Below are 17,030 nucleotides of genomic sequence, written 5' to 3' on the forward strand. Positions count from 1 at the left end.
ACCCCGTCTAATATGGATTACTTGATCCCATATAATGTGAATTACTGTATCCGTGTAATGTGGGTTACTTTACACCGTGTAATGTGGATTACTTGACCCCGTCTAATGTGGATTACTTTACCCCGTCTAATATGGATTACTTGATCCCATCTAATGTGAATTACTGTATCCGTGTAATGTGGGTTACTTTACAACGTGTAATGTGGATTACTTGACCCCGTGTAAAGTGGGTTACGTGACCCCATCTAATGTGGATTACTTTACCCCATCTAATGTGGATTACCTTTACCCCATCTAATGTGGATTACTTTACCCCATCTAATGTGGATTGCCTTTACCCCATCTAATGTGGATTACTTTACCCCATCTAATGTGGATTACTTGTCCCCATCTAATGTGGATTACTGTACCCTGTGTAATGTGGATTACTTGACCCTGTGTAACGTGGATTACTTGGCCCTGTGTAACGTGGATTACTTGACCCTGTCTAATGTGGATTACTTTACCCTATCTAATATGGATTACTTGATCCCATCTAATGTGAATTACTGTATCCGTGTAATGTGGGTTACTTGACCCCGTGTAATGTGGATTACTTGACCCCAGGGAACAATCAGTCAAGGCGTGAGTCAAACATCTCGCCTTTCTTGGAGAAGGGGTAGGAGCAGAATGTGACATGCAGTGGCGCGTGTCACTTGTAGTGGTGACATGCAGTGGCGCGTGTCACTTGTAGTGGTGACATGCAGTGGCGCGTGTCACTGGCACATGACACATGCCATGTTCGGCTCCTACCCCTACTGCTTTCTTGGAGACCCTGGGACCGGCCTCAGCGCCGCATCTAGATCTGGAATCTTTACTGAGACTTTGCGACGGTGCAAGAAAGTTCACTAAAGTGACTGCACTGGAACCATACCACGGAATCACTAGTGGATTATCAGAGGCAGCGGGGGCTGATGAGGATGGGGAACCCCCAGCAGAGCCCAGGCCCACGGAGTTAGGGGTGAGGGGGGCGGAGAGGAACAAGGGGAAAGGAGAGAGGAGGGGGCGGGCAGAGGACTAGGAGCCCCCGTAGCCGCGCCCTGGGCTCCGCTGCTCGCCTGTAGCGCTGCGAGGCGGCCCGTGTCTCCGAGGCACTCTGCCCGCCCCCGGCTCCTCCCCGAGCTCCCCCACCCCACCCCACCCCACTCCCCGGACTCCCCCTGGCCCCGGTCCAGGCCCTGACAGGAAAATGAAAGTGAAAGGCCCCACCGCCTCCTCCCCCCTCCCTCGGCGCCATAAGCCCGGCCCTCCCTGGTTTCTCCCCACCCCTCCCTCGGCGCCATAAGCCCGACCCTCCCTGGTTTCTCCACACCCCTCCTGTAGGCACCGCACGGTCTGGGCTTCCAACACCTGCAGCGCACAGAAGCGCGGCTTCTCAGCACACCCACCAGTCCGCTGTAGCCGGGCACGGAAGAGTCCCTTCACTGGACACTCCTCTTCACTTTACACCAGACAGTGGCGCCCCCTGCTGGACTGAGCCGGGAACACCTGCAACAAGGGTGCGCCGAGGGGGCAACACGGCAGGAAGGGGCGCCCCCCCTCAGGTAAGTGCCAACTGCGCGCTTTCATGGCGCTTAAAACACTGATGATTCCGCAAATGAGGGTATGATACGGTGGTGCACGTTCTCTGCCTCCCTCGTGCTCTGCCCTCTGTGCTTTCTCTGACCCCTAGTGTCCTTTCTCTGCCTTCCCTGCGCCCCGCTTTCTGTGACCCCCTTTTGTTATTTCTCTGACCCCTTTCTTTTTTCAGATTCTCCTTCTGTTATTTCTGTCCTCTGCTGTTCTTTTCTCACTTTTTTCTTCTCTGCGTTTCTTTCTGTGCTTTCTCTGCTCCCCACACGCTCTGCATTCTCTGCCCCCAACTTTCTGTTCTTCCTCTGGCCCCTTCTCTTCTTTCTCTGACCCCCCTCCCCACCCTCTCTTCTTTCTCTGACCCCTCCTCCCTTCCCTTCTTTCTCTGACCCCCGCTTCTCTTCCAGGGGTGGCCAGAGAACCAAAAAGAGGCCTTGGAAATAATTTTCAAAGTGGCCCCATATTACACATTTTCAGCAAGCCCAGCCCTTTTCTTATGGGAACATTTGGAAATACCACACAAAACAGACCCAGGGTGCAGAGGCCTACTGGGTAATCTCCAGACCTCCCTATAGGCCAGTCCACCCCTGTCTCAGACCTCTTCCCCTTCTCTTCTTTCTCTGACCCCTTCTCTCTGTTCCCTGTCTCCTGCTTGTGTTGTTAATCTGTTCCGCTCTTTTCTTTCTCTGGCCCCCTTGTCAGGGACGTGATTTCACCAAAATGCCAAGGGTAGCGGAAGTGATATCACACAACCCTTGACCTCTGATGACATCACAGGAAGCAATGGAACACGACCTCTCACCCCTTGACAAAACAGGAAGTGGCATCACATAGCATTGTTTCTAATTACACTCTCGGGAGGATAGCTCAGGGGCGACGTGCTCGCCTTGGAAGCAAAACGACACAGAGCAACACAGGTTCGATCCCTGGGTCCGCGCTTAGAAACCTCTGGGTATTAAGCGCATTATAAATAACCCATCATATCACTACCAAAAATATGGTTACAATATCACTGTAATGTGATATACATTTCATACAAGAATGGATCACCATATGTATCGTTAATATCAGTGCGTATAGTCCCATATCACCAAATTACTGTGAAAGCAAGCAGACGTCCAAGGCCAAACGATAATGATGTATTATTATATAGCACTTATGCTTAAGTGCTTCATGTAGAACAAATAGACATACTATATCACCCAACCTGCGTTGGTACTCATTTATCAACCTCCGCAGGATGAAAGGTTGAGTTGACCTTGCCAGGAGTCAAACCTGCAACCTACAGATCACACGCACATTCCAGCAGCGAGCACTCAACCCACTGAGCTATCTTACCGGCTATAGCTATCAGAAAACCAGCCACATGCTGCTGGCCACAGCCCAGGAGCCTCAATTTAAAAACATTTTTTTTTTAGTGGTAGCAATGGAAACCACAGGGGTAGCAAGGGAGACCTCAGGGGTCACAGGTGCAACATCCCTGCCCCTTGTTCTTTCTCTGGCCCCTTCTGTGCTTGCATTCCCTACCCCTTTTGTGCTTTCCCTGCGCCCCACTTTCTGTGACCCTTTTTTGTTATTTTTTAGGCCCTCCTTCTGTTCTTTTCTGACTCCCTTTTGCTCTTTCAATGCACCCCCCCTGTTGCCAGGGGTGACCTGGCCTATAGGGAACTCTGGAGATTTCCCGGCAGGCCTCTGCATCCTGGCCAGGGGTGGACTGGCCTGTAGGGAACTCTGGAGATTTCCCGGTAGGCCTCTGCACCCTCTCCAGGGGTGGACTGGCCAATAGGGAACTCTGGGGATTTCCTGCTAGGCCTCAGCACCCTGGCCAGGGGTGGACTGGCTATAGGGGACTCTGGAGATTTTCCGGTAGGCCTCTGCACCCTGGAGATTTCCCGGCTGGCCTCTGCATCCTGGCCAGGGGTGGACTGGCCTATAGGGAACTCTGGAGATTTCCCGGCAGGCCTCTGAACCCTCGGCCTCTTTTGTGAGGTAACATATTTTATTTTCAAATGTATTCTAGGAAAAGGATTGGACTTTCTGAAAATGTTTAATATGGAGCCATTTTGTAAATTAGTTGTATGGCCTCTTTTGGTACCCACTCTGCCCCCCCCTGCTTGTTGCTCGTTCTCTGCCCCCTTTGGTTTTTTTCTGACCACCTTTTGTTGTTCTTTCTTTGCCCTCATCTATGACCCCAGCATGCACCTGTAGCCAGGAAGAGTGTCCCTGATTGGCACCCTTACAAGGATTGAGGTTTGTCTTCTCTGGGCCCCTGTAGAAAGCACGAGGTGAAGGGTCAGGCAGGGCAGCCCTGGTGGGGTCCATGACAGGCGCAGCATAGTAGCTGCCGGCACGGGGTGTATGAATGAAGCCGATAACTCGCCCTTTGACCCTTCCCAAGTCTGCATTATTAATATATTTATTGAGCGTAGGCCTAGATTCAGGAACGATTCACAAGTCATAGGAACTAGACGGCGAGGGAAGCAGATCACAAGGGATCCTTAAAAGGGAGCCGGGAGCTAACAATGGTGCGGGACGGGAAGGGCGGCCAATCCGGCAGAAAGGGATCGCCAGACTGTTAGGGGTTGCTGTTGGTACTCTTGTTCAGAAGAGAATTGCCTGGCATTTCGGTGCTGGACTGCCCTTGGGCAGGACAAAGACTGATATGTAGTGGACATTTCTGTTCTGTGAATGGATGGTGAGCTAAAGACTCTGGTTGAGACTCCAACCTGGGATATAGGCCGGTAGAGAGACACTCCCAGAAAGCCCCTTGTTTGTGCATATTAAGTAGTTTGGGGTTTTCACCCTAACTTACTAGGGTAATCCAGACGTGGAACCCTTGCTCACTGTTCTTAGAGAGGTACAGCTTCATCTCACTGACAAGGCCCAATGATTTCGAATGCCTTTTGGCACGTGTCGGACCACCCAAACGTTGCGTGTTGCTTCGTGAGGGCTCTCAGCGGCTCGTTCACTGATGCAAAGTCTTTTATATATTGGGTGCAATAGCTGGCGAGTCCTAAAAGGACTGTAAATCCTACACATTTGTGGGTGGGTCTGCCTCAGCGAGAGCAGCTACTTTCTCAGGGTCTGGTGTCATGCCTTGAGCTGAGAATACGTGGCCAAAGAATCGGAGTGTGCGCTTCCTGAATTCACACTTGTCCCTGTTGTGTGTGATGTGTGCCTCTTCCAGGGCCAAGCATACTCTTGTCAAGGTGTTATCAGGCTGTTCTTAATCTTTCCCAAACACCAGAATGTCGTTGCTATAATTTAGGCAGGTGGGGATATGTTTCAGCCTGGAAGATTTCAGCGGCTAAGGAAACTCTGAAGCTAAGCCGTTTGTAATTGTAGAGCCCCAGATAAGTAATGAATGTCGGTATGTACCTGGACTCCTCCCTCCATTTCAGCTGGTGGTAGCCTTTATTTAGGTCGAGTCTTGAAACTACGGTGGTGCCATTTAGCAGGTGAAATATGTCAGTTATTCGTGGGACCTGATGACGTTCTCTCAGACTGGCTTCATTTGGTCGTTGGCATGTCCACACATAGCCTGATGTCTTGTGAGTGTATTTTGGGAACAGGGACAAATGTGGAGTGGGTCCCCTCGCCAGTTCGATGATGTCTGCGGCCAACAGTTTGTGCAGCTCTTCCTCTACTTGCCTCTGAATGTTCACCGGGATGCCCCGGTAGTGTTGGGCTATGGGTGGTATCTGTTTGTCTATATGTAGTTTGATCTGGCGATTTTTGAGCTTGCCCAGTACTTTGAATAGGGTGCGGAAGATTGTTCATTTTCGGCTGACGGGCCGATGTATTTGTGGGCCATGAGTCGGTAAAGTACATGTATGAGACCCATGTCTATTGCCGCCTTGAAGCTTAGTATGCATCAGCTGTCTGTCGCAGCTTCCAGCGCGTGCATGGGTATCCTTTTTTCCTGAGTTTTGTATTTACAATGCGCCATGAAGTATCCTTTACACAGAAACCAAGTTTTCAATCCATAGGGATAAATGTTCACTTCCGCGGGTCGGAGTTGTGGAGCCTGTGGGAGGCCGTTGTATACTTCCTCACTGATGACGTTTACCGTGGCTCCCGTGTCGACTAGAAATTCAGCTGCCTTGTTGTTCCCCAGTGCATATAAGTAGCCCTTTCATTTGGATGCGTCGCAACAAGGTTCTCTCCTTCTCGAGCAGTCTTCCGATGACGCACTGGACCGGCTGTCCATCTGTGATTGTTCTACCTGGTAATAGACGTACTGTCTGGGTCGCCCTTTGGGCCTGGAGCTTGTTTTCTTGCTTGAGCGCCATTCTGCTGGCATTCTTTCTAGTGCCCGCCCCCCTTCCACTCTCTCTCGGTGTCTCAGATGAGTATTGGCTTGCAGCCCTTGGGGGACTTTGTGTCGGTTTCTCTCTGCTTTGTGTCGGTTTGCAACTGCCCCCTTCACCACATGCTTGACTGCGGTACACAGCCTTGAAATGGTTGTTCCTTCCGCTTGCTGAGCATTGCTGGCCAATGGCAGGACAAGTGCCTTCATGGGGAAATTCGTAGCCACATCGTTAGCAGAATGGCTCTCCATTGCCTTTGTGCATTGGCATAGTGTCCATTTTGTGGACAGTCTGATTTACCGTGCCAGGCGAAGGATCTCTTGCAGTGATCGTGGTTTCTGGTGCAGCCGTTTCTGGAAGTCAGCGTATTCGCATCCTGCAATGATCTGGGGCCGCAATGCTTCATCGTTCGAGTAATTGTTGAAGTCACAGAACTTGAGCCGGATGCTCGGGCACATCACGTACGTGTCCATGGATTGGCCCTTGATCTGCTTCGTTGTGTGGAACACGTGGCATTCGTAATCCACATCGGTGTGGGGCGTGAAGTAATCAGTGAGTGCTGCCTTTAGATTGGTGTAGGTGTCAGTGGATCCACTGGGCAGTTTGTCCACTATGTCTCACATTGGGACCAATGGAGAGGGTGAGCTGGCTGTGCTTTCTTTCTTCGCTCCAGGGGTCCTAGGGCTTTTATGTAGACTTTGCAGTCCCTCACCCATCGTTTCCACCTCCGGCCCAGGCGGCTGGTCTCAGAGAGATCAAAATGCATGGGCAGTTGGGTAACCAGGCTGTCCTGTAGCCCGGACGGTAAAACTGCAGGTGGGGTGATGGGTACAGTGAGATTTTCCTCATCCCCGACATGTTGGGGTTCCCTGATCCTTCTCACCTCGAGTGTGGCACGTGTGTCCTGCAAAAGGGTCACCAGATGGTACTTGCTGGCCTGGCAGCGTGTTTGCAGCGGGTCCTTGAATTTTTTTTTTTTTAATGTGTCCTTTGCTCAGTCCAAGAGACATGTTGGGGCACCGCTAATGGTGCAATGGGGAATGTAATGGGCGGGGAGGCACAGGCAGTGCACTCAACTAGTCATCTTGCAGGGTAGGCCGCACCCTCTTTGTCATGCGGCTTCACGTAGCTTCTTCTCGGCCGATGCTGGTATTTCGTAATGTTTCTGGCAGGACGTGCGCAGGCCGCTCTGTCCTTCGGGCAGCGACGCAGCACTGTGTGCACCTACCCACCAGATCCTCGATCCGGGATCGCGACTTCACATGAGGACACCTGCCTCGTCGCCAGTTTAGTGTCCCCACCAGGGACGACAGTATGCGCTACGCAAGCGTGGCTCCCACACTGCTCCCAACCCAGCGCGGGCAGAAAAGAGGAGCAGACACCAGGAGCTCTTAACATGGTGACTTTATTATATTCTACCGTTACTCCAACTGCCTCAACTCCCCTCAACTCCTGCCCCTTGCTTTTGTCTTACTTTTGGTTTCTTGTCCTCCTCTGCCTCCTGTGCTGTCTCTGCCTCCACTGCCGCCTGTTCCTGCTTCCATCTCTGCCTCCTGTGCTGTCTCTGCCTCTTGTGCTCTCTGACCCCCTTTTAGCCCCCCCATCTCCTTTGCGGTCTCTGCCTCCTCTGCTGCTTTTGTCTCGTCTTTCTTTTGGTGTCTCGTCCTTCTCTGCCTCCCGTGTACTCTCTGCCTCTTGTGCTCTCTGTTCCCTTTTCAGTCCCCATCTCCTGTGCTGTCTCTGCCTCTCATGCTCTCTGATCCCTTTTCAGTCCCCATCTCCTGTGCTGTCTCTGCCTCTCATGCTCTCTGATCCCTTTTCAGTCCCCGATCTCCTGTGCTGTCTCTGCCTCTTGTGCTCTCGGATACCTTTTCAGTCCCCCATCTCCTGTGCTGTCTCTGCCTCTAATGCTCTCTCATGCCTTTTCAGTCCCCCATCTCCTGTGCGGTCTCTGCCTCCTGTGCTGTCTCTGCCTCTCATGCTCTCTGATCCCTTTTCGGTCCCCCATCTCCTGTGCTCTCCCTGCCTCCTGTGCGGTCTCTGCCTCCCGTGTAGTCTCTGCCTCTTGTGCGCTCTGTTCCCCTTTCAGTCCCCATTTCCTGTGCTGTCTCTGCCTCTCATGCTCTCTAATCCCTTTTCAGTCCCCCATCTCCTGTGCTGTCTCTGCCTCTCATGCTCTCTGATGCCTTTTCAGTCCCCCATCTCCTGTGCTGTCTCTGCCTCTCATGCTCTCTGATCCCTTTTCGGTCCCCCATCTCCTGTGCTCTCCCTGCCTCCTCTGCTGCTTTCGTCTTGTCTTTCTTTTGGTATCTCGTCCTTCTTTGCCTGCTGTGCTGGCTCTGCCTCTAGTGCTGTCTCTGCCTCTTGTGCTCTCGGATACCTTTTCAGTCCCCCATCTCCTTTGCGGTCTCTGCCTCCTGTGCTGTCTCTGCCTCTTGTGCTCTCTGATCCCTTTTCGGTCCCCCATCTCCCGTGCTCTCCCTGCCTCCTGTGCGGTCTCTGCCTCCCATGTAGTCTCTGCCTCTTGTGCTCTCTGTTCCCTTTTCAGTCCCCATCTCCTGTGCTGTCTCTGCCTCTCATGCTCTCTGATGCCTTTTCAATCCCCCATCTCCTGTGCTGTCTCTGCCTCTCATGCTCTCTGATCCCTTTTCGGTCCCCCATCTCCTGTGCTCTCCCTGCCTCCTGTGCGGTCTCTGCCTCCCGTGTAGTCTCTGCCTCTTGTGCTCGCTGTTCCCTTTTCAGTCCCTATCTCCTGTGCTGTCTCTGCCTCTCATGCTCTCTGATCTCTTTTCAGTCCCCCATCTCCTGTGCTGTCTCTGCCTCTCATGCTCTCTGATGCCTTTTCAGTCCCCCATCTCCTGTGCTGTCTCTGCCTCTCATGCTCTCTGATCCCTTTTCGGTCCCCCATCTCCTGTGCTCTCCCTGCCTCCTGTGCGGTCTCTGCCTCCTGTGTAGTCTCTGCCTCTTGTGCTCTCTGTTCCCTTTTCAGTCCCCATCTCCTGTGCTGTCTCTGCCTCTCATGCTCTCTGATCCCTTTTCAGTCCCCGATCTCCTGTGCTGTCTCTGCCTCTTGTGCTCTCTGACCCCCTTTCAGTCCCCCATCTCCTGTGCGATCTCTGCCTCTCATGCTCTCTGTAATGTCGTCACGTGACTCCCTAGTCACGAGGCGAGATGCATGGGGCAGACGGAAGGGGCGGACGGGATATGACGAAGAGGCTACTCACTCCTGGGTTATCGTGTGAAATAAAGGACGTGTTTATGAAAGGCTCCGTGTCCGCGTATCATTTCAGAGTGTGACGCCTCACACATCTCGACACTGGCGACGAGGGAACTCACGCAGCACAAACACGGCAGAGTAAGGTGTACGGCGGGTGGGAGTGAACACACTCCCCGCCAGCTGAGACTCTCCCCAGGAGTCCGAGAGAGGTCTCGCAAACTCCTGTCATCGGTGACAGTTTTGGCCTGCAGGTAGAGCGCGGCGGCCCCCTGCAACGGTCACGTGAAGTACGCAAGTGGAGCGCATCGGCTCCTTGCGACCGTGACAGAGTTCATCCGTGAGTGAAGCGTGTCGGCTCCTCACACAGAAACGCGTGAGTGGAGCGTATCGGCTCCTCACAGCGTTTCCCTCACCAACAAAGTGAAGAAATTTTGCGGGTGGAGCGCATCGGCTCCTCGCAACGCCTCCCTTACGTGGAAGGGATTTTGGCCCCTGAGTGGAGCGAATCGGCTCCTCGCGCTGAAGCGTGTGAGTGGAGCAGGTCGGCTCCTAACAGCGTTTTCCCGCCAAAAGCAGCGACAGAGAGCATCGGCTCCTCGCGCTGAAGCGTGTGAGTGGAGCAGGTCGGCTCCTCACAGCATTTTCCCGCCAAAAGCAGTGACATCAGTGGGTGGAGCGCGGCGGCTCCCCACGCTTACACAGGTACGAGCGAATCAAGCACACGCAAGTGTAGCACGTCGGTTCTGTACAAACGCCTCACGTCACACAGAATATTCACCATCTTCAGATCAAGTGAAACGTAGTCTTTGTCGCCCACAATACTCAGCGAGTGCGCAGTTACACATTGCCTGTCATGCTTGATGACTCGTCTGAGGAATCACTAACGGTACAAGTAACTCCCGCCAAAACAACACGCACAAGCATGACGGACAGCCTAATAACACAGTTACCCCCCAATTTTGACCTGAGCGACACCAGCACACTGGGACCAAGGTGGAAGAAGTGGGTGAGGGATTTTGAAGTGTGTCTCAAGGCGGTAGGGCCTTTGGAGGATGAAAGGAAGCACAGTTTGCTCACCCATGCCATAGGCTCAAATGTGAGAGACATTCTAGATGAAATTCCTGAAGATGACATAGACACCTACACCAAATTGAAGACAACCCTAACCAATTACTTCACGCCACACACCAATGTGGACTACGAGCGTCATATCTTTCACACCACTAAACAACTAAAAGGTGAAACAATGGATGCATTTGTGATGAGATTAAGAATAAAGATGAAACATTGCGATTTTAACAACTACTCGAATGAAGAAGCCCTTCGCTCACAGATAATTGTAGGATGTGAAAGCAGTGATTTCAGGAAAAAGCTTCTACAAAAAGCTCGAAATCTGGAAGAGATTTTACGCCTAGCTCGTTCCGAGGCGGCACTAACAGCACAGGTGGAAAGTCTTGAAGGCATCACCATCATTCACGGGAAGCATGAAAGTCTACACAAACTTGAGAGCACCACCAAAGGAAACACAGACCCATTTTGTTATCGCTGTGGACATGAATATCCTCATGAAGGCATCTGCCCTGCAATGGGTCAAATTTGTTCGGCCTGCGGAGGGGAAAATCATTACAAAGCTGTGTGTTTCATCTATCGCAGCAAAATGCGAGGAAGTGGAAGAATTAGACGCTCCTCACCAGAAAGAGAATTTAGGCGTATGAGTCCCAATCGTGAGTCACACTACCAGCATGACGCAACACGCCGCCGACAACGAGAAGAACCGTCAGATAGAAGACAATCAAAACCCACACATGAGTGGCGTGACAACAAACCTCCATCCTCCGGACGGAGAAGACGTCCCCGGCGATATGTCAGGTGTCTGGTGGAACAATCACATTCTGACAGCATCTCTAGCACCTCCTCAGAGGACAAACCCAAGAAGGAATCAAATCCACGCAAAGGAGAACCAAGGATAAAAGGCTACCTATATGCACTTGGAAACCCTACGGCAAAAGAGAATAGCCCTACTCTCATCATCAATGTCAACCAAGTGGCTGCCGAATTTCTGGTGGACACGGGAGCCACTGTAAATGTGGTGAGTGAGGAAGTGTACAACAACATGCCAAATGCACCACGCCTGCAACCAGCTAGAGCACTCATTTTTCCATATGGCTCCAAGACGCCGCTACCTTGTAAAGGCTTTTTCACGGCCTCATGTCGATACAAAGATCATGTGAAGGAAATACCCATGCATGTCCTCGAAGCAGCCACTGATAGTGGATGCATTCTTAGCTACAAATCTGCGGTCGACATGGGTTTAATTCATGTTCTATACAGACTCATGATGCACAAGCACCTGGATCCCACTGCCAACATTGACAAGATTTTCCCTGCATTGTTCAGAGGACTTGGAAAGTTGAAGGACAGACAAATTGAACTACATATAGACAGCAACATCCCTCCGGTAGCACAACACTACCGTGGTATTCCCATCAATATACAAAAACAAGTGGAAACCGAATTATTGAAACTCTTGGAAGCGGATATAATTGAACCTGCTGAAGGCCCCACTCCTTGGGTATCCCCCATTGTACCAGTCCCGAAAAAAGACTCTGCTGACATTCGCATTTGTGTGGACATGCGAAGACCTAATGAAGCAATCTTGAGAGAACGTCATCAATCTCCCAGAATAACAGACATGGTGCATTTGCTCAATGGAGCCACCGTGTTTTCAAAACTGGACCTCAATAAGGGGTACCATCAATTAGAACTTCACAAGAGGTCCAGATACATAACCACTTTTGCTACTCATTTGGGCCTCTACAGATACAAGCGGCTCAGTTTTGGAGTTTCTTCAGCGGCCGAAATATTTCAATCGGAAATTCATAACATAATAAAGCACGTACCAAATTGTCTGAACTATAGTGATGACATCTTAGTATTTGGACAAACTCAAGAACAGCACGACGACACCCTCATGCGCGTGTGCATGGCACTGGAGGAAGCACACCTCACCCTGAATAAGGACAAATGTGAATTTAGAAAACCAACCCTGCGATTTTTCTGCCACATCTTCTCCAAAAATGGAATGACACCGGATCCCGAAAAAGTCAGCGCACTCACAAGCACGACATCACCAACCTCCGTCACCGATCTGCGGTCGTTCTTGGGTCTAGCAAGTTATTGCACGAGATACATTAAGGATTTTGCATCCGTCAGTGCACCCTTGAGAGCCCTCACTAAACTAAACGCTGATTTCCGATGGACGGATGAATGTCAACAAGCGTTCCAAATTATCAAAGATCGCATCGCAGATGCCAAAAATATGGCATATTTTGACCCACAGAAGCACACAGAACTAATAGTGGATGCTAGTCCAGTTGGCCTGGGAGCCATTCTGACTCAACTTGATCACAAAGATGGCCAGTCTATACACATAGTATCTTATGCCAGTCGCAGCCTCTCAAAAACTGAACAAGCATATTCACAAGCGGAGAGGGAAGGCCTAGCAGTCGTGTGGGCATGCGAGCATTTTCATCTTTTCCTGTATGGGAAACCTTTCACCATAGTCACAGACCACCAGGCACTATTATTCATCTATGGAAACGCTCAAGCCTAGATGCCTCCCAGAATAGCTCGATGGGCTTTAAGGCTACAAGACTATCAATTTAACATTATTCATCGACCAGGAAAAGAACAAAATCCAGCCGATTTCCTTTCGCGCCATCCCAGTCAAAAGTGCAACTCCGACCCATCCATTGCAGATCAATACATCATGTATGTGGTCCAAGAAAGTACACCACAAGGTTTGGACATGGAACAGATAGCTAGGGAGACCAACTCGGACCCTGCAATGCAAATCATTATGAAATGCCTTGAGAAAGGGCACTGGAAACATGCAAAGCAACTCAAAGAAGGAGCGGAAGAAGAAACCAAACAAGATATCACCTGCCTGCTTACAGTGAAGGAAGAGCTTGCAGAAACAGAGGGACTCTTAATAAAAGGGACAAAACTAGTGATTCCTCGGTCACTAAGGAAAAAGGTGCTTGACCTTGCACATGAAGGACACCGAGGAATAATGTCCACAAAAAGGATGTTGCGACAAAGGGTATGGTTCCCCCAGATGGACACACAAGTGGAAGAACTGCTCAAAAACTGTCCCACATGTGTGGTTATCAACCCTCAAACTAGACCTGAACCGCTCACAATGACTGACTTGCCGAACGGAACTTGGGAAGAAATCGCCATCGATCACTATGGTCCTCTGGAAGGGGGCGATTATGTCTTTGTGGCCATCGATGAATATTCGAGATTCCCAGATGCACAAATTGTATCGTCAACAGCAGCATATCACACCATCCCTGCGTTGGACAGAATGTTTGCTATATACGGAATTCCAAAAGTAGTGAAATCAGATAATGGACCCCCATTCACCGGACAAGATTTTAAAACCTTCGCAGAATACATGGGTTTCCATCACAGAAAAGTCACACCGCTGTGGCCTCAAGCGAACGGCACAGTTGAACGATTCATGGGAAGTATCAAACGCACCACACAGATAGCTCGCCTGACTGGAGAACCATTGGAAAAGTTACTGTGCAAACTAATGAGAGACTACCGCAATACCCCACACAGTACCACTGGCAAATCACCGTCAGAAGTCATGTTTGGTAGAAATGTGCGAACTAGACTGCCCCACCTAGAACTGGAGGAAGAGCGGTACAAAGGTGACACTGAAATGAGACGACAAGACACGTCCCAGAAAATGAATATGAAAACCGCAGCGGACAAGAAAAGGAGAGCCGAGGAAAATAGCTTGGAGCCGGGAGACATTGTCGTCGCGAGACAGCCACAACATCGCAAAAACATGGCATCGTTCAATGAAGAACCCCTCACCATCACACAGAAGAAAGGTTCTCTCATCACAGCTGAAGGAACGACACATACAGTGACAAGAAACAGCTCCCACTTCAAGAAGATGCCAGGGATCATACCCCTAGTAGAACATCACATATCAAGGGACACTCTGGGGCAGGATGCGCCCTACGAAGGAGACCAAGAAGATTCCGACACTGATGAGCCCCGTTGGTTACCTCAGGAATCGAGCGAAAGAAGTAACGGGAGACCTCAGAGAACTCGACGACGCCCACCGCGCCTGATTGAAGAGATGCCCTGATAACGAACTTAATGTTTAGTATCGGGGGGGTGTAATGTCGTCACGTGACTCCCTAGTCACGAGGCGAGATGCATGGGGCAGACGGAAGGGGCGGGACGGGATATGACGAAGAGGCTACTCACTCCTGGGTTATCGTGTGAAATAAAGGACGTGTTTATGAAAGGCTCCGTGTCCGCGTATCATTTCAGAGTGTGACGCCTCACACATCTCGACACTCTCTGATCCCTTTTCAGTCCCCCATCTCCTGGGCTGTCTCTGTCTCTCCTGCTCTGTGATCCCTTTTCAGTCCCCCATCTCCTGTGCTCTCTCTGCCTCTCATGCTCTCTGATCCCTCTTCAGTCCCCATCTCCTGTGCTGTCTCTGCCGCTCATGCTCTCTGATGCCTTTTCAGTCCCCCATTCCCTGTGCTGTCTCTGCCTCTCATGCTCTCTGTTCTCTTTTCAGTCCCCCATCTCCTGTGCTGTCTCTGCCTCTCATCCTGTCTGATCCCTTTTCAGTTCCCCCCATCTCCTGTGCTGTCTCTGCCTCTAATGCTCTCTGATCCCTTTTCAGCCCACCGACTTCTGTGCGGTCTCTGCCTCTCATGCTCTCTGATCCCTTTTCAGTCCCCCATCCATACATGCCAACCCTCCCAATTTAGGCGGGAGACTCCCGATTTTTCAGCGAAAAATCGGGCTATTTTTCACTGTCTCCCGCCTGAAATAGCTGTAACCCCAATGCATTCCTATGGGGAATTGTTGGTCTCCCGATTTCCCTTTGGAAATCTCCCTCCCAGCTGTGTCTGAATGTTGGCATGTATGCCCATCTCCTGTGCTGTCTCTGCCTCTCATGCTCTCTGATCCCTTTTCTATAGCTCTCAACCATTTGTGTTGCAAAGGCGGGTGAAAACACCCGATTTTATTTTTGGCGGGTGAGAGGCCCATTGAAACGAATGGGCATGCTGGAGGCTTGGCGGGTGAGGCAGCTGTTTACAAGGCCGGTGACACCCGCCAAAAGCATATGAGTTGAGAGCTATGCCTTTTCAGTCCCCCATCTCCTGTGCTGTCTCTGCCTCTCATGCTCTCTGATCCCTTTTCAGTCCCCCATCTCCTGTGTGGTCTCTGCCTCCTCTGCTGCTGTTTTCCTCTTTCTTTTGGTGTCTCGTCCTCCGCTGCTACCACCGCAGTCTCTGCCTCCTGTGCTGTCTCTGCCTCATGCTCTCTGATCCCTTTTCAGTCCCCATCTCCTTTGCTGTCTCTGCCTCTCATGCTCTCTGATCCCTTTTCAGTCCCTCATCTCCTGTGCTGTCTCTGCCTCTCATGCTCTCTGATCCCTTTTCAGTCCCCCATCTCCTGTGTGGTCTCTGCCTCCTCTGCTGCTGTTTTCGTCTTTCTTTTGGTGTCTCGTCCTCCGCTGCTACCACCGCAGTCTCTGCCTCCTGTGCTGTCTCTGCCTCATGCTCTCTGATCCCTTTTCAGTCCCCATCTCCTTTGCTGTCTCTGCCTCTCATGCTCTCTGATCCCTTTTCAGTCCCCCATCTCCTGTGCTGTCTCTGCCTCTCATGCTCTCTGATCCCTTTTCAGTCCCCCATCTCCTGTGCTGTCTCTGCCTCATGCTCTCTGATCCCTTTTCAGTCCCCTGTCTCCTGTGCTGCCTCTGCCTCCTGTGCTGTCTCTGCCTCCCGTGCTGTCTCTGCCTCTTGTGTTCTCTGAAGCCTTTTCAGTCCCCCCATCTGTTGTGATCGGAGGGCCCACTGTGGTGGAGTGCGGGCCCCTCCTAGATCTGGGGCCCTGCGCGCAGATGGATCGCGCAAGAACGGACACTGGAGACGTCCGCCTGTTCGGGCGCTCCGGCGCGAACTGCCTCCGGGCGCCGCCTTTATTAACTGGCGCGCATGCGCCGGCTCGCATGCGCCGGCTCGCGGGCCGCGCATGCGCGTTACGTGTACCACGTACACAACATCCCTCCTTTTTCCCCTCAAACAACAAAACATTAAACATGGGGAGCCAACGTGGCTCAAAACATTTTATACTTAACAGACTTGATTGCTCAGGCTGCTGAGTCCATAATGAAGTCTTGGAACCTTTGTGGGGGGCGGCGCCCTTCCCTGCGGGGGTACCTGGGCGGGCTCCTTTCGAGGTTCTCTGGCCTCCCAGGATCTCCGGGCGGTTTTCCGGCGGCGCTTCTGCCGCCAGCCTTTGGCCGGGATCCGGTTCTTCTTCTGAGGTTATTGGTCCTATGCGTTTGAAGAAGGACACATTTCTGGTCACCGTCCCACGCGCGTTCGCCGCCGTGATCATGGATCCTTTGACGTGAGTTACTCCCATCGGTTGTGTTTCATAAGTCATTGAGAGTTTCCCCTCCGGCTTCCTGTTTCGGACAAGGACGGTGTCTCCTACTGCTATCTCTTTCTCCGGCAGCCTCCGCCTCGTTGTCTCACTCTCGTTTCTCGCGGCCCTGTCTGCTGCCACCTGTGCGTCATCGATCACCCCTGGGCGCCGTTCTCCCGCTTCCGGTATCAACCCTCTGGGTATTCGCTTGAACAGTGCCTCGGCGGGCGCGATTCCGGTGGACTGATGTGGGGTGGACCGGTACTCACGGAGAAAGTCGATTAGGTTATGGCGCAGGTCTTCCCCACCATTGACAGAGATGCGAAAAATTTTGTTAAGCGTCCGCATGAAACGCTCAACCTCTCCATTGGCCCTCGGCCACAGCGGGGTCACCTTACGGTGCTTGATGCCTC

General features: G+C 51.6%; 1 protein-coding gene across 5 annotated transcripts in view; it reads left to right on the forward strand.

The window, feature by feature from the left end:
* Positions 1–1,312: 1,312 nt before the first annotated feature.
* The window catches only part of LOC138522059 (antigen peptide transporter 2-like), a 268,133-nt gene continuing 252,415 nt past the window's right edge, over positions 1,313–17,030 (forward strand). For 2 of the 5 annotated variants that reach the window (XM_069635292.1, XM_069635296.1), the window contains exon 1: positions 1,313–1,583. The gene's annotated coding sequence lies outside the window, so the exon portion shown is untranslated. The remainder of the gene's footprint in view (positions 1,584–17,030) is intronic. The other 3 variants (XM_069635294.1, XM_069635295.1, XM_069635293.1) reach the window with 2 other exon arrangements.

Source organism: Ambystoma mexicanum, chromosome 13, assembly GCF_040938575.1.
Source record: "Ambystoma mexicanum isolate Mex_15411 chromosome 13, UKY_AmexF1_1, whole genome shotgun sequence".
Taxonomy (NCBI): domain Eukaryota; kingdom Metazoa; phylum Chordata; class Amphibia; order Caudata; family Ambystomatidae; genus Ambystoma; species Ambystoma mexicanum.